This window comes from Nomascus leucogenys, chromosome 11 (assembly GCF_006542625.1).
Source record: "Nomascus leucogenys isolate Asia chromosome 11, Asia_NLE_v1, whole genome shotgun sequence".
In the NCBI taxonomy this organism is placed as follows: Eukaryota; Metazoa; Chordata; class Mammalia; order Primates; family Hylobatidae; genus Nomascus; species Nomascus leucogenys.
This window is the reverse complement of record NC_044391.1, coordinates 15,712,961-15,737,612: the sequence shown is the minus strand read 5'-3', so window position 1 is coordinate 15,737,612 and position 24,652 is coordinate 15,712,961. Positions and strand designations below refer to the sequence as shown.

The window sequence follows — 24,652 nt, the reverse complement described above, 5'->3', positions numbered from 1 at the left end:
AGAGTTTTCTGTTGTGCATCAGATGTTTCTTAAAATGCAGAAATCTTCACTTTTGAGTTTTAATAAAAAATATATTTGTATGCAGCACTGTGAATATTTAAGTTGTAAGATGGTGGATAACATACCTGTTTTGCTAACTCAAATACCATAATCCAAAAATAATACCTGTGTGGGTAGTTCAGTTTCTTCCTATGATGGGTATTACAGAGTGATTCATAGAAAAAAACACAGATTGGCCTATATGTACATGCAACAGCATGTGTTATTATGGATAAATAAGTCCCACCTAAGAATTGTTTGCTTCCTTCTGTGAAGAGCCACCTCACTCCTACGTTAACGGTAGTTGTTTTCCTCTCTTCCTGCTTCTTACAACTCTCCCCGCCTACTCAACCTGCAACCATCCTCAGTTCCAGCACTGTCTTCTTCGCCCCTCCAGAGGGCATGGGTGCCTGGGTTTTTCATACCCTGCAAAGTTACAGCAGGGGAGGGAGGAACAATTTTATGATTAAAACATTATAAAATATTTACGATTTATTTCTATATCTATCTATATGTTATTTATATATTTTATATTTACCCCTATTGCTAATTATGTGAGTGATTCATTCACATTTTAATATTTTAAAATATTAATTTGCAAACCAGCACAAAGAATCACTGTAAGTCATATTAAAATGACCAATTATTTGATTTTATTTAGTTCCCTTCTGGAAACTGCTGAATTAATTTACTATTTCAGGTGAAGACTAGTGTAACAACAAAACGTGGAAGATAAAGCTAAAATTCTTAGTCCTTTTGAAAATTGAGTTTGAATTATTATTAATTTTCTGGTATTTCCTTATTTTATGTTGATTGTGTTGTCTTCCAGAATCATGGTCACCCTCTGTGTGGTCAAGTTGCCTGTACTTTATTTACGTTGTCCGACTGATGTTATCCATTCCCCTCCTCCATACATGCAAGTAGTCATTGCTTGCATTTTTATACTTCACTTCCTAATTTTAGGGTTGACTTCTTTTCTGCTTCATTGCAATTATTCTTCATAAACCTCTTCTCCTAGTACCAAATTAAATAATACCTTTTCCCCCCAAAGTTTTGATATCTTTTGCTGGTTTGCAGAGAGATACTTTGCCCATCAACTTGTTGCTCATCCAAGTTGAGCTTCTTTAGTGCTTTAATCTTCCATCAGAAATCATGTTTCTTTGTATCTTAATCATTTTTCCATCATGTCTCTGAACTCCTTCCAGCTTCCCTGCACCTTTTGGATAAGGAGATGCCTGGGTCTGAACACCAGGTGCAGTCCCACCAGTCCTGTTTAGGAGGGTCCCATTACCTCCTGTGCTGCTATGATGTTTTCTTGTTCCCCAAGGTTCTCATTAGAATGATGATGCGTGTTTCTACAGGCAGAGAGTCAGGCAAACCGCATCGCCCCCATTCGCCTACAGTTGCCTTCTGGCTAATTCTTTTTCCATTATGGAAATCTCAGTTTCAGTTTCTTTCTCTCTTTCACTATTACTCTGTCTCTCTTGTTCTTTATAGTTTTTATTTTACTCATTCTGCCTGACTCAGATCTTATTCATGTGTTTATTGACCTCTTTATTTTTTTTTCTACATCTTGATCAGACCCATTATCTTCCCAGTCCTATACTTTCATGCTGGTGTTGATAGCAATCTCTGCCACTCTGACTGCATGTTCATCCATCTGTTAACCACATCGATTTCGTTCACACTTCAATGGTAAAAAAATACACTTATTTCCTTATATTTATATAATGCCTTACCTTTTTATTTTTTATCAGATCAATAAGTAGCTTGACATTATCCTGTTAGGCTTGAAAACTCAATTTTATCAAAGTTGAATTGAGATATATATTATTTTCAATATTACTGTTTGCAGTCCAATAAAATAATGGTTCAGTTTTTATCCACAAATGATATAGTTTGTGGAGAGATGTGATAGATATGATATCTCTGGACTAGTTACTGTAGAACTTATGGCCTGTGTTTCTTGAACACTAGTTGGTCATTCTCTCTTCCTTCAGTTCCTTCTTTCCTATCTTTCTTGCTTCCTTCCTCCAGTCATATAATGGTTACTGAAATCCTACTATCTGCAGGACAGTGGGAAGGAAAGAATATGCACTGGTATTAGATGGCCTGCTGTCAAAGTGAATAGCTCTGCAGCTACATCAACTCATTTATATTCTGTCACTGTGTTCTCACCCATAACAGGAGTGGAGTTCAGCACTATGATGATTAAGTGAAAATAAGACATTATTTTATTCACAAATTAGAAGCCTCGTTAGAGACAAAGCCATAATAAATTTTTGGATACCATTAAGAAGAACCTTGACCACTTGAAAAGTTTGTCTTTCTGGTTTATAAAACAACACATGGCTCCCCATTGCCTACCAAATCAATTGTATCAAAACACCTTCAGAGTACACAAGTGGTTTGCATATGACCAGAAGATGGAAGTGACAGAAGATGGAAAATAATGTAATGGTTCATGAATTAGGTAATAAAGACAGATGAGGACTAGAGTTAGAGGAAAATTTGAGTCTGGCACTTTAGATTTGGGAACCAGTTTTAAAGTCAATGACTGATAAAAAGGGGTAGATTCTGTCCTACCACCTGGAGTGTTTTCATGATTAATCCAGATTCCTTATCACCCATCTTTGACTTGCTGCAATGAAATATTTGAAGATGATGGCCTGGAAACTGCAATTTAACACCCTCCTCTACCCTTACTGACAGTTGATTTATGTGTTTATACTAGGTTACAAATTTTTAGCTGAAAGTGCGGCCAGTCATTGTCAAAATAAGAGAATAACAGGGTCTAAGATAAGTATGAGGAAAAAACAGGTGAAGGGGGTTAAGGAACTAAAGGTGTTGGGTCCCACCAGTAGCTGAGGTGATGGTAAAGAGAGTGATGTGGGTAACAAAGCAGGTAGACACAATAGACACAGTCAGTGAGAAGGGGAGAAATAAGTCACAATGAGGAATTTGTGGAAAGGGCCAGAAATTCTGAGTTTCTGATCTTAGTGGAACAGAAAAAATTCTGATGATATATTGGGCGAAATTCACCTCTGATATTTCACATAGGTTCTTTTCTATTTTCCCTAAGTGTTGCCCGGTCTGAGAAATAAAGGGACAGAGTACAAAAGACAGAAATTTTAAAGCTGGGTGTCCGGGGGAGACATCACATGTTGGCAGGTTCTGTGATGCCCCCCAAGCCGCAAAACCAGCAAGTTTTTATTAGTGATTTTCAAAAGGGGAGGGAGTGTACGAATAGGGTGTGGGTCACAGAGATCACATGCTTCACAAGGTAATAAGATATCACAAGGTAAATGGAGTCAGGGCGAGATCACAGGACCACAGGACCGGGGCGAAATTAAAATTGCTAATGAAGTTTTGGGCAGGCATTGTCATTGATAACATCTTATCAGGAAACAGAGTTTGAGAGCAAACAACAGGTCTGACCAAAATTTATTAGGCGGGAATTTCCTCGTCCTAATAAGCCTAGGAGTGCTACGGGAGACTGGGGCTAATTTCATCCCACAACTATGACCATAAAAGACAGCTGCCCCCAAAGCAGCCATTTTAGAGGCTGCCCCTCAGGGACACATTCTCTTTCTCAGGGATGTTCCTTGCTGAGAAAAAGAATTCAGTGATATTTCTCCTATTTGCTTTTGAAAGAAGAGAAATATGGCTCTGTTCCACCCAGCTCACCGGCGGTCAGAGTTTAAGGTTATCTGTCTTGTTCCCTGAACATTGCTGTTATCCTGTTCTTTTTTCAAGGTGCCCAGATTTCATATTGTTCAAACACACATGCTCTACAAACAATTTGTGCAATTAACGCAATCATCACAGGGTCCTGAGGTGACATACATCCTCCTCAGCTTGTGAAGATGATGAGATGAAGAGATTAAAGTAAAGACAGGCATAGGAAATCACTAGGGTATTGATTGGGGAAGTGATAAGTGTCCATGAGATCTTCACAATTTATGTTCAGAGATTGCAGTAAAGACAGGCGTAAGAAATTATAAAAGTATTAATATGGGGAACCAATAAATGTCCATGAAACCTTCACAATTTATGTTCTTCTGCCATGGCTTCAGCCGGTCCCTCCGTTCGGGGTCCCTGACTTCCTGCAACAATGATACAAATCCGTGTGCTTTGCGTGACTGATGTGAAAATGTGAAGACTGTTGGATGTTGTTGAGAGGAGGAGCTACATCTCTGCCCAGCAGAGCCTTTGTTGGCTTGTTTTGTTTTGCTTTGTTCTCCCTAAACAATGTTGATGCATGTGCAGCATAAATTGATGCAATTTATTTACTAATAAGCCTTGTAAAACACAAGTAACAAGAGAAATATAAGATCATATCGGGACATGGTGCAAAAAACTCAGACATCAGAGTATTATACTGAGCACATTTTAGACAGTATACATAAAGTGTAGGCAGGGGTCAAACTGTGAAGAAAAGGCACATAAAATGTACAATGGGGAGCTGTTTAAGCATACCAAATTGTCAACTTATAAAAGCATCTTTCCAGGAATTTAGTCTCACTTGGAGAAACAAAAATCTTTTGGTTAATATTTTGAATATAATCAGAATCTTTCATACATGTTGTTTTTATTATTCTATGCTGATATTTTAACATTGATATCAAAACTGTTACCATATTTGATATTGTTAACATAATTTATTAACTGCCACATTTTTAGTATTGACTTTCTTTATCCATCTAAGCAAATAAAGATGAAATTTTATTATTATAAAAACAAAAAATAGAATAAAACCCTAGGTCTATTTTTTTTAATCAGACTAAAAAGGTAGGCTTGTGCCAGAAACAGTGAGACATTCTATATTTCAAAGTGTCATTTATTCCTGAAGCACGTCAGCCTCTGCACAGTGACCTTCTGTGTTTATCTTTATAAAGAGTAGAGTAAACCATTATGCAAACACACTTCCATTTGGGCACTGTGGTGCCAAGTGTTAATGGCATCATTATTCCAAACAGCATGTTTAGAACCATTACTCTTTGTGTTATTTTTCTTGTGGGGATTTCAATAAAGTGTCTGTAGGCTATAAGATATTTGCATGATATAACTATTTTCTTCTTACTGTCTGTTATGCTAATGGTATTTTGTGATGTTTTTGGTAAACAGGTTGATTTACTTCATAAAGAGCCTGTTAAAAAGATTACTTTTTAATCTGTGTCAGCTCTCTTTCTTTGTGTGTCCTCTGTACTTCATGAATATAAATGGCCTATAGGTGATGACTTACTTGGGTGGAAAATGTAAGCAACTCATAAGGGGATGAAATTTGCTCATAAGTTAGTATAAATTCTTAAAATTTTTCAATACCAAATTAAAATGTAGTTAAGACCATAGGTCTTAAAGAGACATTATTTTTCTGAAATGTGATTTTTATAACTTTATACTCTGGAAAATTCAATTATTCCTTTAAGTTGGAAGAATCAAGCTCTAGAATTCTAGGCAATACACTGAAGTTGGAGATTGCTTTATTATCTTAAGAATCACTTGTGGCCGGGTGTGGTGGCTCACGCCTGTAATCCCAGCACTTTGGAAGGCCAAGGCAGTGGATCACAAGTTCAGGAGATAGAGACCATCTTAGCCAATGTGGTGAAACCCTATCTCTACTAAAAATACAAAATTTAGCCAGGTGTGGTGGCACGTGCTTGTAGTCCCAGCTACTCAGGAGTCTGAGGCCAGAGCATCGCTTGAACCCGGGAGGCAGAGGTTGCAGTGAGCCGAGATCTTGCCACTGCACCCTAGCCTGGGTGACAGAGCGAGACTCCGTCTCAAAAAAAAAAAAAAAAAAAAAAAAATCACTTATATTGCAGCATAATGCAAGATAAATTAAAACGTTATTTTGTCTACATTTCTAAGCTAATATGTACATATGTAACAAATAGGTGATAAAACTAACAATTATAAGAAGAAAAATAAAAATAATTAATAATTGGATAAGCCAGTGCACATCTGGAATTAAAAGCACATCAGCTAAAATAAAGGGAATTGTGTAAGTGTGACATAAGTCATACTGTTCATTCATATTTTCAAGAGCTCAGCATTTAATTGCTGTTGACTGAGGTGCCACAACTTCATGAGATGTCAAGGGCTCATTACTTGTTGCTCTATGATAAATGCAAATATTATCTCTGGCAATATTAAGTGTTTTATAATTTGCATTCTGTTGAAGAGCTAACCCTCATTAGAAATAAATATATAACTAAAATAAGACATGAATATATGTAGGTATGACATCTCTAAAAGGTAAATAAGCTATTGTTTATTTTATATTTTTGAATTAATAGGTTTGTTTTATAGTACCTAAATGTGTAAGTGAATCATTTGCAAAATGTCTTTAATTAACACAATCTATTGGGCCTGTTCCCTGATTTGTCTATTATTTAAGATTTGTGTACTTTTGCATGTTACACCCCTGTTGGAAATACATTAAGCTTCAGTATGATTAAATGTTATAAGGGGTTTAATATGTACCTGTGGAAAACAAAATAACTAATGGACCCATCAGGGAGATTAAAACTAAGACAATAGCCTCATAAGCACTAAACTCTAATGGATACGTAACTAGTGTCCAAGAGATGTAGTGCACAGTAAGACATCAGTTTTGTTATAAATTTTTATCTCTTAGCAATATATATATTTAAGTTACAAGAGAAAATACAAAATTTTTATTCTGGTAGAGTGTTTAGGGGTAACGTATATGGATATCATTGTCCTGCTTTGAAAAAGTTTTTTTAAGTCAGATGGGTTGGCAGGAATGCATAGTGTGATAATAAAGCAAACGTCAAAAAAAAGAGTGTAGAATCTAGGTGTGGGTGTACAGATGCTTTCTGTATACTTCAGCTTTTCTGTATGTGTGAAACTTTTTATAATAAGATGTTTGAAAAATCTTTTCAATGCAAGATGATTACATTATTTTTAAAGCAATCAATATGAAAAACTGTGGAGATGACAGTAATAACATGACACAATTCTTTATATGTAGAAAGACAAGTTATGCTTTATCTTTAAATGAATACCTTTAAAAATAATGACATCTGAGCTTAGCTAAATTCTTTTCAGACTTATGCATATTTTTTGTAAAAAGGTTTTACTCTTTTCTCTTTAGATTATGTGTTCAAACCTAATTATCTTTTATGGTTGTCTATTATTTAGGGCCAACCTAGACTTATCACCTTGTGTTGTATTTTAGTCAATGCACTTATTCAGTTTTATGGTTCTCTCTGGTACATTTACAAAATGCACTTTATACTGCACTTCTAGTTTCCTATAAACAAGGAAACAATCTGTTCTACTGTATTTCAAATCACTGCCATCCTGACCATTACTTCATTTGCAATAAAAGTCACAAACTGTGCAAGTGCATTTCATACATGTTCATTTCCAAGGTGTTAATAAGTAAATGTCCAGTCAGCCTTGGTACAGAGAAAGAGAAAGTAACAGATGCCCCCCCACCCCACCCCACAACATGGTAGGATTTGTGTGAGGTTTGATGGGATACCAAGAGTATGATTCCCTGCCCATTTCCCTGAGGCTCCCTTCCATGGGAACATCCATGTTTGTTCCATCTTTCTAAAAAATAAAATATGATTTCTATTGAAAGGTAAATGTTGTCAACCACTAAGAGTTATTAATAACTGGGCTTTGACGAATGTAAGTCCTAGCCAGCCCTGAGAAAACTGGGCTTGGGGAGAGTTTGGAACTCAGGAATTCTCTGTAGTGTCTGAACATTCCTTAGTTTAGCAGGCACAGGAAATAAGATGGCTTGGAGGTTAGGCAAGCAGAAGCAAGCAGTAGGGCACTGTAAGCAGTAAGGAGCAGATAAGGGTTTCTGTGATGGTTGATTTTATGTTTCCACTTGACTGGGCCATGGGGTGCCCAGACATTTGGGCAAATATTCTGGATTTGTCTGAGATGGCATTTTTGGATAAGATCAACATGTGAATTGGTAGACTGAGTAAAGCAGATTGCCGTCTCTCATGTTGGTGGGTCTCATCTAATCAGTTGAGGACCTAATAGAACAAAAAGCTTGACATTCCCACAAGTGGGAGGGAATTTCCTCTTGGCTGACTGCCTTGAGCTGGGATATTTATTTTTCTGCCTTTGGACTTGAACTGAAACATCTGCCCTTCCTGGTCCTGGAACCTGAAGGTGTTTGGACTGGAACTACAGTATTATCTCTCCTGTTTTTCAGGTCTTTACCCTTGGACTAGAACTATAACATCTGCCATCCTGGTTGCCAGGCTTTTGAACATACACTGTTGGTTCTCCTGGATCTTCACCTTGCCAACTGCAGATCTTGGGACTCGTCAGCCTCAATAATTATGTGAGCCAATCTCTTAAATAAACCTCAATAGATAGATAGATAGATAGATAGATAGATAGATAGATAGATGCATGTATTCTCCTATTTGTTCTGTTTCTCTGAATAATTCTAATACACTGTCCTTGGGCTGATGTGTTTGGAGAGGAAGCACTCTACATGACAGTTTGTTAAGGCAAACTTTGGATAATCCATGTCCATACTACATACAATGTTATTTCTAGACATGATCACTCCAAGATGTTGGAATTCAAATAATGATTGGGTCTCTGCTGTATCATCTTAATGACTCTTGAAACAAAAATAGTGTAAAGTAATTGTAATGCTTTGAGTCCTCTTAGTTATATACAGTTGACCCTTTAACAGCAGGAGTTTAAACTGGGTGGGTTCACTTATATTAGAGTTTATTTTTTCAAACAAACAGATACAGTATTCTCAGGATGCAAAACCTGCTTATACTGAAGGCAGTCTTTTTGTATAGTAGGGTTCTGCAGGGAGGACTGTGGGAAATTTTGCACACGTTGGCATATGGGAATGGCAGAGATCCTGGAACCAATCTTTGGTGTGTATCAAGGGATGAATATACATTATAATATTGCCATTAGGTTAGGAATCATCTGCAAATAGTTACTTACCTCTCTCAGAATTAGCAGACATAGCTTTCTTGTGATTGCTTGATTTGAACATGTCACAGTGTCCCAGTTCCTTAGGCTGCTAGACTTGACTTTGACCTGCATCAGTGACTACTTTTGTTTTAGCTCCAGAGCTAAAGATGAACAATTATGGCAGTCCCTTCTACTATTTTATTTGTTGTATAGAATAACAAAATGCACCATGTAAGCACCAAGTAATTTATCAGTGTCTAATCCTAATACATGCTTGCATTTGTTTTCTAAAATATACTCTTTCAATATAAATTATTTTGATGAGATTATTAATCTATGTTTGAAGACACATTGCTTGTATGTAATCTTGGCAATGCTATATTATTATTGAGTTATTACTATACAAAAAATCAACATAATATTCTGTTATTGTTGTGTTGTTTCATTGTTTGATAGGCATAATTAATAGCTCTCATTTTTCTTTTACTATAAGATAGTGATTAACATTTTAGGCACTTAGCCTGAGATCACTTTCATCCTAGCTAACTTGTCTTCTTCCACAAATCAGACATAGTGTTGTCCTCAAATTATAAACTATTAATTTTAGGGCAAGAACAATGACGTCTTTTGACTACCACATAATTTAATTTGGTGATCAGAGATCAAATTTAATTGTAAATATTGATACCTCTTTTATTTGCTTATGGCCCACAGTGATTCTTTTACATGCATCTTTGGCTTATTCTAACAATCAGTAAGAGGTAATTCAGTCATTACTTATTTACACATTACAGTAAAATTTGTTTAACAGGTACTTGAAATAATCAAAACCAAAGATTAAAGAACCCGCACTCTAAACAAACAAATATTGTCCTACAAGTAAGGATAGGTATAAAATAAAACATAAAAACAAAACGAGGAAGAGATAAATGGTTAATAAATCAAAGGGAGACAAAATTGTAAAGTGGTTATGAAATCAATGATTATGAAATTTAAACAATTTTTTTCATATATTCAGCCATAGAAGCTATAAGGTAATGAACTATTCTATAATTAAAAAATAAAGAAAGCGTCTCAAGATATATAATACAATTGTAAGGGATGTTCTTTGCAAAAAAGTTTTGTGGACTTTTTCATTATTTTTATCAAAGTAAGGTCAAAACAGTTTTTTTTACAGACAGTCTAAAATTTGGAATTTTTAAATGGGAATTTAAAATTTTCTTCTAATATAATAATTTAAGTTTGTCTAGAACCTTCAGGTCAATGTGATGAACTAAACAGAAAATATTACCACAAAAAGCTCTGCCAGTACAAGATGCTTTGAGAATATGGAAGAAATAGTACTAAATACACTATAATATACTGAGAATTGCATACCTTGATCTCACACACACACACACACACATGCATACACACATCAACTACGTTGCTCTATTTTAACCAGTATAGAAATATATATTGTCTAATCCCTAGTTCTGGTTAAGAACTATATTCTTTCTGGAGCTGATTTTGAAAATAATCTGCTACTGTTTGTTAAGAGTATCACACTGTTTTTGTTTGCTTTGTTTTAATTTGGGGTTAGGAAAAATTTCCAGAAATCTTCTATACATGTATAAACTTGGAGATGTTTACCTGGTTTATTTTGAAGATTTCCAAAGTGAAGAATGAAAGAAGAAATGAGGACAGACTATACAAGCCCAAATTAAGGAATGAGAAAATGGACCATGTTCTTGGGTTGACAACACTTGCTCTATTAAGTTTTACGTAGGGTTTTTGCAGCAATTTTTTTTACATAGTTTTACTAGACTTTCAGTCTCAGTAATATCAGATAATATCTCTAATTATATATGTGCAGTGTGTGTGTGTGTGTGTGCGTAGATTTTTTTTATTGTAGGTAACAGTGCTATTTAAAATTTATATTGCTTAGTATTTGAGAAACTTTCAGGTGATATTAAGCTTTTAAATGGGTTAAGCTTTTAACTGAGTTAAATTGTTTTAGAGCTTTAGAAACATTGTTTTAAAATATTATTTTGTTTGTCTAACATTTACAATAAAAGGAATTAACAGAAAACACAAAATAACACCATTCACCATTCACCATTCACCACAGAGGGAAGTCAACGTAAAGAAAGTCATCTTTGGATCCTTTCCAGTGAGGCTTAATTGTGGCACCACAATAAGGGCATTGTTATGCCAGGTCTTACCTACTTCATTACCTTATACATAAACTCAGAGAACCAAAATATAGAAAAGCTGCAATGACTATAATCTTCTGGGTATAAATGTAGCAAATGCTGGAAGATACTGAAGAGTAAAGGAGATAAAATGAACGTTAAGATGTAAGCAGTAAATTGATTAGTACATTGCATACACAAATTCTCCTTCAGGTTTCAGGTTTGATTTGGGAAGTGATTCTATTTACAGGGATATATATATTTCTAGAAAAGTATTTAGAACAGAAATATCTTTCCAAGATTTTCAGTTCTTAGTACCATAACAGCTCAAAATTTTTTTCATCACACCTCTAGGCCAACAAACAAATACCAAGAATTCTGACTATTATAGTTAAGGCCAAACAACTTAGTAACTATTTATGTCCTGACAACATAAATTAAAACAAAAAAAGTTTTACATTTAAATATTCTTAAATTACATATGAATTACTTACTAATGGTGAGTGCATACGTGTTGGGCACTGTACAACTTCTCAAACCTTGGAATCAGATTGAACACTGTGATCCTTAGTACCTGTTCCACGAGGACTTTTGGGGATACTTGCTTCACTGAGAACCCAACTTCACATAGCTATGACCCCTGGAATGTAAACCCCTTGAATGTTGAAATTAAGAAATAGCTTGACTAGTAGTTAATACAATGTCTGATAAATAGTGAGTATTGTTGTGTTTTTTTGTTGTTTTTTTTTGACCCGGAATCTCGCTGTCACCCAGGCTGGAGTGCAGTGGCAGGATCTCGGCTCACTGCCGGCTCTGCCCCCCGGGGTTCACGCCATTCTCCTGCCTCAGCCTCCCGAGTAGCCGGGACTACAGGCGCCCGCCACCTCGTCCGGCTAATTTTTTGTATTTTTAGTAGAGACGGGGTTTCACCGTGTTAGCCAAGATGGTCTCGATCTCCTGACCTCGTGATCCGCCAGCCTCGGCCTCCCAAAGTGCTGGGATTACAGGTGTGAGCCACCACTCCCGGCCGTATTGTTGTGTTTATCTCGAAATTTTAAAATATCTTACAGCATTCCTGATGAGTTCACTGTGTTATTCCAGAGTGCCTTGCACATAGTTTTGGAATCACAGTGTTAGACTATTAGATGCTAATGTTACTTGTAGCCCCTGAATCTTAATTGAGAAGTCCAAAAGCCTCTGACATGGTGGAAGTGAATGGAAGCACTGTAAGGCAACTATAAAAGCTCAATATCTTCTTTAATCTCTTTTTTTTTTATTTTTCTCAGTCCAGTATGGCAAATATTTCCTAGGATTTATAGTATCACAAAGTCTGTGACTCAAAATTTGATGTTAGCACTTACAGTGATGATAAATGGGACCATCATCATTGTTTGAGGCAAGTGTTACTTTTGGTTTTTGTTTGTTTGTTTTCATTTTTTGTTGTTTGTTTTTTGAGATATAGTCTTGCTCTGTCACGCAGGCTGGAACGCAGTGACGTGATCTTGGCTCACTGCAACCTCTGCCTCCTGGGTTCAAGCAGTCCTGTCTCAGCCTCCCAAGTAGCTGAGATTACAGGCACGTGCCACCATGCCTGGCTAATTTTTGGATTTTTATTTATTTATTTATTTGGGGTGGCAGGGTTTCGCCATGTTGTCCAGGCTGGTCTTGAACTCCTGACATCAGGTGATCCACCTGCCTTGGCCTCCCAAAGTGCTGAGATTACAGGCATGAGCCACCGTGCCCGGCCAAGTGTTACTTTTGTGTTTTTAAGAAAATAATATTATCAGTGTTTATTAAGACATTTTAAATTTTGACATAGCATTTTAAGATTTGGTGTTATTTTGTGTTTCCTGTTAATACCTTTTATTGTGCAAATGGTTTTATTTTGTGTTTCCTGTTAATTCATTTTATTGTAAATGTTAGAAAAATAAAATATTATTTTAAAAAAATTTCTAAAGTTCTAAAAATAATTAACTCAGTTAAAAGCTTAACCTGTTTAAAAGCTTAATATCACCTGAAAGTTTATCAAATACTAAGCAATATAAATGTTTAAATAGCACTGTTACCCACAACAAAAAATATCTACACACACAAACATACATGCACACACATATATACACACCGCACATATATAATTAGAGACATTATCTGATATTACTGCGACTGATTTAACTAATTTTTTCAAAGTTTTTAACTATATTCAGAAAAGCTACTTGTTTTAACAATTCCTGTGAGATGTATTGTACTGAGAAGAGAACTACATCTTCTCATGAGTCTACCCTGACTGCAAATAAACCCCGGGGTGCTCCAAGGAAGGAGATTTGAACTACTTTTTCATTTTATCTCATTTTTGTGTTTCAGTAACCCAGTTAACTATATAAACATTTTTTCCTTTTAAAAACAAGTATCTTATAGAAATGTGTATTTACTCTCAGCTAAGGACCTTAGTGGAAATCTTATCTGGATTATTAGAAGAACTCAAATATGAGAGTCCTTAAACAAGATGATGTTAACTATTTCCTGCTCAGTAAACTGTGAGTGCCATCAGTGTCCACACTGAAAGCTCAAAACAGAAAACTAAAACGAGTCATATTAAGATGAATAGTAAAAAATATAAATTGTTTTGTAAGTGAAAAGGAAAACAAGATATGATGACACAGAATTCTTACAGATCTCAGGGAGGGTTAATTAATGATCATCATTAATAGTGATACTTAGTAGCTGTTTCTGACACTCTTGTGATTTTAAATTCAAATTTTTACTTATTCATTTTTTTCACGTTTATTTTTAATCTTCATTTCCTAGAACCTACTTTGCTAATCAAGTTTCCATACCTTTAAATATATTGTCATTGTGATCTCTGACCATAGCAGAGATAATTTGATTAACTTTTGTTCATTGGTTGAAATTGTTTACACCTGCTAGGCAGTGGGTGTTTGAGAGAATGAAACCCAAAGCTAGTGCTGAGTGGGCTGGCATGTTAGGGACAGGGTGCACTCTCCCAGTTGAAAGGCTCCTGAAAATTGATAGGGAGATGAGGCAGGGAGTTGGTCAAATGAATTAGGCTGTTAGGAAATAATAGGAAGGGTACTTCTCCTATGTTGTATATCCAGGACTGAGTCTGGTTATTTCATATATAACTACAAGATCAGAAAACAATAAATTAGCAGATATATACGTAAGTGAAACAATACCAATAACACTAAAGCATTAGGATAAATAAATAATATTTAAATAATAAGGTACTTGAAAAAAATGATTCTTAAGATTTTCATGAAATTCTGTTATCTAAATATCAGAAAAATATACTTATAGATACAAGATTTTGCTTCTAAATTGATCAAGGCATTTTATTTTTCATTATTGGTATTAAATTGCTTTCTAGCCAGGTTGCTAACAGCACATCTATAGATATACATATTTACAGATAGTTAGAAATATGGATCAATAGAAAGATGGACAGAGGCCAGGCGCGGTGGCTCAAGCCTGTAATCCCAGCACTTTGGGAGGCCGAGGGGGGCAAATCACCTGAGGTCGGGCTTCAAGATCAGCCTGATCAACATGGCGAAAACCTGTCTCTACTAAAAATACAAAATTAGCCGGGCATGGTGGCGCATGCCTGTAATGCCAGCTACTCAGGAGGCTGAGACAAGAGCATCGCTTGAACCCGGGAGGCGGAGGTTGCGGTGAGCCGAGATTGTGCCACTGCACTCCAGCCTGGGCAACAAGAGCAAAACTCCATCTGAAAAAAAAAAAGAGAGAGAAGAAAGAGAAAAGAAAGAAAGATGGAATGAACAGAAAATTCCACTTCCGTAACTAGAACTGTGACCATCTAATGTTGACACTGTGGTATACAGAAAGATGAGCCCATTCTCTGGAGGAATGAACTATGTTTTTCTGGTTCACTTCCTCCTAATTGCTGTACCAACATTCTTTCTTTTATACTTTCTATTCCTGAAGCTACTCCCTTGAATTGTTCATATTAAATTTGCTACTCCTCTGAGTATCCCGACAAATCTGCAACATCCTTTTGTAGCCTGCTTCCATTCACTGGAGTCTTCTGCTTTGTCATTATCAAAACAGATCTGGAGATTTTACTGTACATTTTTCGTGAAAGATATATTTGTAAACAGAAGACTGGTGCTTGTGTCTTATTTCTCCATTTCTTTTATCTGTGATACCTGCTATTAGGCTAGTTTTTATTTTCTTTCGAAAATATGACTTATTTCTTTTTACCAATACAATTGCATATCTTAAATGCAGAATTGTTAAGTAAAAGATTTTTTTGTTGTTGTTTAGATGGAGTCTCACTCTGTCACCCAGGCTAGAGTGCAGTGGCCCAATCTTGGCTCACCGCAACCTCCGCCTCCCGGGTTCAAGTGATTCTCCTTCCTCAGCCTCCCGAGTAGCTGGAGTTGCAGGTCCCACCACCACGCCCAGCTAATTTTTGTATTTTTAGTAGAGACGGGGTTTCACCATGTTGGCCAGGCTGCTCTCAAACTCCTGACTTCAAGTGATCTGCCCGCCTCAGCCTCCCAAAGTGCTGAGATTACATACGTGAGACACCACTTCTGGCTAAGGATTTTTACTAGTAAATGTGAAATGTGATGGTATGTATGTGTAAAAATATATATATGTATACATATGTGTATATATCTCATTAAAGAACTGTAGGATGTCATACAAATATAAAGTTGATTGGATAAGAAAGATTGAATTATCTATTTATACCAATTGATTTTTCTTTATATGTACAATTAGCCCTCTGTATCCATGAGCTCCACACCTGTGGATTCAACCAACTACAGATCAGAAATACCTGGGAAAAAATTATCTGAAGTTTCACAAAGCAAAACTTAAATTGGCTGCCCACTAAGTTCTATGCTGAATCCAAGGGAATGAAATTATGTGTAGGCATTGTATTAGGTTTTATAAGTAATCTGGATATGATTTAAAGTTTATAGAAGAAAAAATGTATAGGGGAAGAGGTGAGTAGGTTATATGCAAATACAACATCATATTTTATAGGAGAATTGAGCATCAGCAGATTTTGGTATCCAAGAAGGATCTTGGAATCAATCTCCCACGAATCTTGAGGGAAGACAGTGTGTTTTTAATCTCAAAGTTTTGTATTTGAGAATAAGAAATCACTTCTCTTTGCAAATGCCTTATAATTTCCCTGCAATAAAGATCCTTCTTTCCACCAGATTTTTTTTTTTGGCTTTTTGTATTATTAAACATACTGTATCATCTTGCTTAGTGACAAGATGTGATTTCTGATAATTTCCTGTTCCTTTAATGGGAGTTCTTATCTATGAGTTGTAGATTTAGTATTCCAAGATTCCAGCAACATAGCTTTTAGAATGACATTTCTCCAATTATTATATAGTACTTACATACCAAATAACTAAAAATAACTAACAATGATAGCATAAAAATATGCCAGCTTCTGCTTCTTATATAATTATTTGATTTAAATATTGTACTTTTGTCTATCTCCCCCAAACCAATAAAACATTAAAGGCTTTTTGATATATTGTTCAGATCATCATATCTATGTCACCTTACACTTTATATTTGACTTCACTTTTTCATTCACGCATTTTTTCTTTGGTTTTACATAATAAATTTAACACATCTTTTGTGACATGTATTATGCCGACTGGCATAAAATAAGGGTTAAAAAACACTGTCAACGTAATTCCCATACTTGAATGGCATCATTCCAGAAAGAGTTTAAAAATTTGGAATTAGATTTTTGTGATTCTCTCATTTCTATTCATAATTCAGAGCCCTTGAAACATTCCTAATGAGGTTTCAAGTATTTTATTTTTCCTCCATGCTTTATAAACAAATAAAATTAAACCAAACCAAACACAAATAAAAGCCAAGCTAGAATTGTGTATATCATCCAGCTGCTCCAGGATTTCTCTCTAAAACTTATTTGTTCTCCTTAGATAAATACAGTGGACACCAAAGCCAGATTAATTTATAATGACAATTTCTCCTATCTTTGAAATGTTAATCATTGGGCTGGGATTAAAGTAGGAATCTATAATAAATCCTAATCAAATTCTATGAAATATTATTATTTGCTTTACACTATTCAGATATATCATACTAGAGGCAAGGGGAACAGAACAAATAAGAACAAACACAGCTTTAATTTTGGGCTCTAGGCTGACTTAAATGTTGGATATTGCAGGCCAGTTCCCAAAGGAAAAAAATGTATATATGTATATAAATTCTTAGAAACCCTGATAAAGATCCTCACAGAAATCCTGATGGTTTTGTGAATTGTGTTCATTTTTCTATTACATGAAGCATAAGGCAAAAAATATACCTCTATTCTGAGAATCTTTCCCCTCTATCTCACATAAAATATATTTTCTACCTCTGGGGAAGAGGATGAAGTGTGTGGGTATTTACATCTTGCTTTAGTTTCAAAGCTAGCTTTAAATTCAATTTTTATGTTATTTAATTTAATTAATTTAAATTTAATAAATGATACTCGATTCAGTTATCAGAAAACTTTTACATTTGTTTGAAACAGCTTGAGTAAATTCAATCTCCTCTTTTAGTTGTAAATTTTATGAAATCAGAATACAAACCAATTTTTATTGCTAATAAAAATTCAACATCCACATAGAGAAATACTGAAAGTGTAAAATGCACACCTGAATCTGAAGACTTAGCATGAAAATTGTTTTTGATTAATAATTTTATATTGTATACATGTTAAAATGATTATATATTGGGTTAAATATGTAAGAATTGGTTTTATCTGTTACTTTTTACTTTCGTATATAACTATAAGAAAATTTAAAATTACAAGACTCGGGCCAGGCTTGGTGCCTCATGCCTGTAATCCCAGCGCTTTGGGAGGCAGAGGTGAGAGGATCACTTGAGGTCAGGCATTTGAGACCATCCTGGCCAACATGGCGAAACCCCGTCTCTACTAAAAATACAAAAATTCGCCAGGTGTGATGGCGAATGCCTGTGGTCCCAGCTACTCAGGAGGCTGAGGCAGGAGAGTCGGTTGAAACCAGGAGGCAGAGATTGCAGTGAGCCAAGACCATGCTACTGCACTACAGCCTGGGTGATAGAGCAAGACTCCATCTCAAAAAAAAAAAAAAAATTACATGTCTCATATTATATTTTTACTAGAGAGCACTAGACGATATTATACAACTGGATTATATTACTATATATTACAGTCATGTGCTGCATAACAACATTTCCATCAACTGACAGACTACACATAGGATGGTGTTCCCATAAGATTATAATATTTTATTTTTGTTGTATCTCTTCTATGTTTAGATAAGTTTAAATACATAAATACTTCCCCTTGTGTAACAATTGCTTATAGTGTTCAGTACAGTAACATGCTGTACAGATCTGTTGCCTGGGAGCAATAGGCTATACCATCTAGTCTAGGTGTGTAGTAGGCTGTACCATCTAGGTTTAAGTTCCCTCTATGATGTTTGAACAATGACGAAATCACCTAATGACAAATTTATCAGAACATATTCTCATTGTTAAAGCATGACTGTATATTTTTATGCTATTCTTATTTTTAATCACTTTGAAATCACTGGAATTATAATAAAAGTATTAACATTTACTTTAGTGCTTATGTGTTATGCATTCTGCTAATAACTTTTCTCATATGACCTGATTTTATATGCAGGTACCATGTCATATCAGTTTCATACCTAATTGTGTGTGGCACCATGATAGCTATGTGATAGGTACTCATTATCGTTATTGTGAATAACTAACTTGTAAGTTTGTCTTATTAGAAATAATTATTGCATTATGAGTAAATATATGAAAGCCGTATTTATTGAAAAGATAAGAAAAAATTTAATAAGTTGTCTGAGGTAGAATTGCTCTTGACATTACTTTTCCTAATTAAGATGGCATTGTCTCGGCATTTGGGATTCCCAGAGAAAGTCTTTTCAACTCATGGATATGGCTCAAGAAAGACATATTCAGAAAAAAAAAAAGTATAAGATGGGTTATATTTATTTTGAGAAACCATCATCCAGCCAAAGAGAGAAAAGGTTATTCCATTCACATCATGTGGTTAGTCTGGGAATCTTTCTAGTGTAAAAGCAAGAGGAGCCATAAAATTAAAGAAAACATTGATGGGGTTTTTAGACACTAAAAAAAAAAAAAAAAAAAAAAAAATGCCATCCTTCTTTGTTTTCTTCTAAAGAATCTCTTTCTGGACTCTCTGAAAGAAAACAAATATCCAAAGCCTTTATTCTTCTTCCTAAAACTTGTCTACATTCTGCTCTTGAGATCCATGTCCAATGCAAATTGGGGACAATACCGTATTACCATGGAGAATTATTACATAAAAACAGGACCACCATGAGCTAGATGCCTTATTTCCCTGATGTAATCTGTGTCTTTTAGAAATAAATTATGACATCTTTAGAAAGATTTTATTATTGAGTTTTAAATAAGGTTATAATTTCACATCTAGAGAAATAAATTTTGATTTTAAAGCAATGAAATTCATATGGAATTAACTTTGGCTGATACTGAAGATGTAGATAAAACTAAGTACTTTCTCAGTGTTTTACTAGATATTGTTGGTTCAAAAATTTATTATATTGGTAAAGAGATGATATCTCAAACCTTGATTAAATAAGCAATTGAGTAATTTAGAAATTGGTAGAGAGACACCCAGCAAATTGTCCTTTTTAGCAATGTTGATATATACTAATAATTGCTTAGAAATTTTAATACATCAAAACTAAAATGCATTGCCAACTTCCATATAGTTCACAGAAACTTGGTTTATTTTTCTCTTACCTTCTATTTTGCTGGCTATTAAATTTAAATACTACCTTAATGCATTAAAGCTTTGGTTAAAAGCATTTTTTAACTCTTTTTCCTATTCTCTTTTTTTGAGTGCAAAGTGCATTGCACACGTCATAAATTAATACTGAGAAATCTAAATTTACTCCAGTAAGTTCTTTCAGTGAAGGCTTTATAAACTGGGCCCTTGTTTATTCTGTGTGTGGCCACTTTGGTTATTAGTAGGGGTTACACTGACAACCTTTTCCCAGATTTATGAGACTTGGCAAAAACCTTGAGAAAACAGAGCCCAGCTCCTCTCAATAGAAAACATTATTAGATACTAAATAAACATTAATTTAGGTAAACTGGTACTATTCATCCCAAAAAGAACATGTTCTTATTTAGATTTGCTCTGATGGGTGAAAGAATATGTGCCAGAAATGATTTATAGAGATCACAAAGAAGGGAACTTAAGTAATTTAAGTTTCAGTAATAGGTAAGACTATCCTTAGAAAGACTTTGTGCCCATTCATGTAGGGCAGTGATCCTGAGCTAGGGAGGACATGCATCATGTCCTTCTCCCAGTGGAGAAAGATCAAGACACCAATCTTTTTTTAATATTAGCACGGAATCCCCAATAGTACAATGATTAATTTTCTCTGGATTCCAATAAATACTGAGAAATAGGGCATATTGTGCAGTTAGTTGACATACGGTTTTGAAATAAATGATTAAGTTTTTGACAATGTTAAAATTCCTGAAGAGGTTAAAGCATTTTAAAAGGAATAACTTGAATTTGTCCCTCTTCAACAAGTTAATGTCATGAAAAATAAGAGAGGGGGTTATTATGTATGCTATATTAAAAATGATAGTGCTGCAACTAGGTATAATGTGCTTAGAATTAGACATCAAATTGGACAAATCAGCTATAAAAACAGTTTTGAAACATCTCTGAAATTTTTAATGTGAACTGAATATTAAATAAAATGAAAACATAGTGATGGGTAAAGTGGAAACAATTAACTCATTAGTAGTTTATAAACTAGATTATTGATATAATCTCATTGTTGTAAAATACATTTATGTCTATGCATAGAAAATAGGAAAAAATAAAGAAGATTTTAACAGTGATCATCTCTAACTGAGGTGTTGATAGGAAGATGGTGTTTTGATTTTCTTTTTGTATACCTACCATTTTTTTAATGGTAGAATGTAAAAAACTACTTTTATAATAATCACAGTCTATTATTAATAGAATAATTAAACAGCAGTAAAATATACATTAATTCATTCATTATTAGGCCAATCCCTAGGGAAACCAGAAGAAACTTGTATTAAATAGATTTATCTTTTAATAATGACTCCTTAACAGAAGCACTTAATAATGTGTTCATGTCTTGCAGGTTGTAGGCTATAGATTATAGGGAATAAATATCATATATATATATATATATAAAACTCTGCTGTAAAATGTTGGACAGAAATTTGTGCTGATGTTTGAAGTGACTATGATCAACAATGTCTCAATTTTTCTTTTTAATGTAAGTGATCCTGTACATATCAGAAGAGTAAGTCACCTTAAATCCCATCTTCACTAGTCCCTTCATTTAAAGATGAGAAAACTGCAATTCACAAAAATAGAATAATTTACCAACATTTACTGGCAGGGCTTAAACCAGACCTTAATTTACATGATTTCTAATGCTGTGAATTTTCACTCTGTCACAATCAAACTTTTGCATATTTAAGGAAAAGAGAAAATGCAGAAGTCTTATTTAATAGATCAATTATTATTTTATATTGGGTAAAATAAAACATTTTTATTGATGTTAAAAAACATTAAGTAAATACTCTTATAAACTTAATTTTTTAATATTACTAAATATGCTAATATAGAAACATTTTGAAAATTATATGATACTTATTAATAGTAGTCTGCAGTAATATATTGTTAATATATTAATGTAATTAATAGTAGCATGTGTAATAATTAATTACAGCATAGAACAAATTTATCTAATTTAACTTGTTTTGATCACTTTTTCTGTGGTTATAATAGTTTACAATGTTGCCCTCCACTCAGGGAGGTAAAAAGTATTTATTAGGTGTGTTTGTTGTGTGCTGAGAATAGTTGTTTATTCTGCAACAGCACTGTAAATAACAGTATTTATCATTTGTCTAATTCTTTGACAGAAAAATAGAATGTACATCTTAATATAGTCACAAAAACAAGAATGTACAATAGTATTTCATAAGTTTTAAAATGGTTATTTTTTCTCACTTCAATATCTCTGAAATCAATGGTATCCTACAACCAACGCCGTGTCATAATTAAATTGACAAGATTGTTTTCTTAGTGAGACCTACAATAATGATGTATATTAAAATGGCATCTTAGGTTAGATTAAATAAGTTATAATAAATAATATCTATTCACTTCTTTAGAAACATTTTCATTATAAGTTCAAAAGCATTGTTCTTAAAGAATAGCATTCATCTGTAGTCCCTTTGTGAGAAAGACAGAAATATTGTTGCATGGATTTCAGGATGCCATAAATCTTTACTTTAAAGCATTTGCTGATATAAAATGATGTTTTCATTGTGAAAATAAAATAATATATATATAAATATATATATCTATTTGAATAACTGTTGATATTTTTGATACATTGCATAACTCTTTAGTACTGTTTAAATCTAATAATCAGTACCCAGATCTTACTTTATTGACACATTAGTAACATTTAACCCAGTGGCTCTGTTGATCACTTTATCTTCCTCTGATTTCTGATTCTTGTAAAGATTTCACAGGAATCCAGAGTCTCACATATTTCTTATTGTCCTTCTCCACAAGTAGCTTTTACCAGTCTCAGTTGCTGGTTCAGCCTCATCTCTCCGACCTTTGAATAATGGAATGTGCCAGGGATCAGTCCTTGCACCTATTTTTTCTTCTATCTGAATTTCTTCCCTTGGCAATCTCACCTCTCATAAATGCCACCCATATACTTATGACTGCCAAAATTATACATTTATCGTTGACTACTACCTTCACCTTCTGACTTTAATCCAGCTGCCTTCTCAATGTTGCCAGGTGAATGTCCAATAGAAAGCTAGAACATATCCAAAACCAAATCTTGATCTTCCAGCAACCTCTAAAATGGGAGTTGAACAATGAGAACATATGGACAGGGGGAGGGGAACATCACACATCAGGGCCTGTCGGCATGTAGGGGGCAGGGGAGGGATAGCATTAGGAGAAATACCTAATGTAGATGACGGGTTGATGGGTGCAGCAAACCACCATGGCACTTGTATACCTGTATAACCCACCTGCACATTCTGCACATGTATCCTAGAACTTAAATTACATATATTAAAAAAAAGGACAGGGAAGCACAAAATGGAAAGAACAGGGGTGGAAGGTATTCATGTTAATACATATGTAATATAATATTGATATTTGAGTTATGTAAATGTTTTATATAATCAAAAAGCAAAACAAAAAATAAGAAAAAAAGCTTAAAGTACACAAAAATTAGCCAGGCGTGGTGGTGCACACCTGTAATCCCAGCTGCTCTAGAGTTTGAGACGTGAGAATCTCTGGAACCAGGGAGGCAGAGGTTGCAGTTAGCGGAGATCGTGCCACTGTACTCCAGCCAGGGTTATAGATATAAGTAAGACTGTCTCAAAAAATAATAATAAAATTATTAATTAAAAAAGAATATCAGTTATTGCTCTTATAAAATTACAGAACCTTTTATTCCTAAAATTAATTAATTGTTTAATGAGTCAGAACAGCAGATTTCTTTTATGTTTCCCCTATATAATTGTTTGACTTCTTATCTGTCTACTAAACATTTATTATGCCTTTACTTTGAGCCCATTCAGCTTGTATGGGCTGTCTGAAGTAGATTTAAGAGAGTATACATTTTCTGTGCCTAAGCCCCTTTCCAAATTTTTTGGAGAGGTAAGAGGCATGTAAAATTCAGGCCATATGCAAGAAAATTTGACCGTAAGTCGATGTAGTTGAGAAAAATCTGCTGTAGTTACCCTGGTAGAAAGTGTGTGAGTGTGTTGACCTGGAACTTACCCAGAAATGCTTTTTGGATGAGATTGGATCAGGACAGCAGAACATCACACAGAGGAAGAAGGAAATGAATATAATTTAGATGGGATGTGTTCATTGACTATTTTGCCTGGAACAGGGAGTGCACATTGAGGAACAAGGAAAGTAATTTGTGTAGTTAAAGAAGGGATTTGGATACCAACCTAGGGAGTTTATATTTCAAATTAGAGATGGCATTATGAAAGCAAACATTTGAAGAAAACAAGTACAGAAAACAAGTTATCCATTTCCAGGATTGAAGTCTATGGGTCAAGTCTGTAATACCAATTGTAGCAACCCAGGCATTCAATCAGAGCAACTCGGTGCTACATTAGTGGCATGAAAATGGAGTAGAAAAATTAATCGTAGATAAAAAAGCTTGTACATTATTAAAGGTATCATTAATACTAATGACAACTTTGATAAAGAGCAGAATATTTCCTTGCCATATCCCTCTAGTGTCTGTGTTATGTATGTGAGTATATATGAGATTTTTATATATATATACACACACACACACCGCTATGTATATACCATATATATGTCTTATATATAATATCCTGTATATACCCTATGT

General features: G+C 34.5%; 1 protein-coding gene across 1 annotated transcript in view; it reads left to right on the top strand.

The window, feature by feature from the left end:
* The first annotated feature begins 8,311 nt into the window (after positions 1-8,311).
* The window catches only part of SEMA3D (semaphorin 3D), a 158,633-nt gene continuing 142,292 nt past the window's right edge, over positions 8,312-24,652 (top strand). The window contains exon 1 of the mRNA XM_030822019.1: positions 8,312-8,377. The gene's annotated coding sequence lies outside the window, so the exon portion shown is untranslated. The remainder of the gene's footprint in view (positions 8,378-24,652) is intronic.